Raw genomic sequence first — 714 nt, 5'->3', positions numbered from 1 at the left:
ATAAACAACACATATATGATAGATTGATAATCAACTTGACATAGTATTCCATATTCATCGGATCCCAACAAACACAACATGTAGCATTACAAATAGATGATCTTGATCATGATAGGCGGCTCACAAGATCTAACATGATAGCACAATGAGGAGAAGACAACCATCTAGCTCTTGCTATGGACCCATAGTCCAGGGATGGACTACTCACACATCAATCCGGAGGCGATCATGGTGATGAAGAGTCCTCCGGGAGATTATTCCCCTCTCAGGTCAGAGTGCGGGAGGACGATCTCTGAATCCCAGAGATGGGATTGGCGGCGGCGGCGTCTGCGGAAGGTTTCCGTATCGTGGCTCTCGGTACTGGGGTTTCGCGACGAAGGCTTTAAGTAGGCGGAAGGGCGGGTCGGAGGGCGACGAGGGGCCCCACACCATAGAGGCGGCGCGGGCCCCCTACGGCCGCGCGCGGCCCTATGGTGGCGGCGCCTCGTGGCCCCTTCGTATCCTCTTCGGTCTTACGGAAGCTTCGTGGAAAAATAAGACCCTGGGCGTTGATTTCGTCCAATTCGAGAATATTTCGCTTTGTCAGGATTTACTGAAACCAAAAGCAGCGAGAAAACAACAAGCGGCTCTTCGGCATCTCGTCAATAGGTTAGTCTAGGAAAATGCATAATAATGACATAAAGTGTGTATAAAACATGTGAGTATCATCATAAA

The sequence above is a fragment of the Lolium rigidum genome, chromosome 3 (assembly GCF_022539505.1).
Source record: "Lolium rigidum isolate FL_2022 chromosome 3, APGP_CSIRO_Lrig_0.1, whole genome shotgun sequence".
Classification (NCBI taxonomy): domain Eukaryota; kingdom Viridiplantae; phylum Streptophyta; class Magnoliopsida; order Poales; family Poaceae; genus Lolium; species Lolium rigidum.
Note: the sequence above shows the minus strand (reverse complement) of the source record.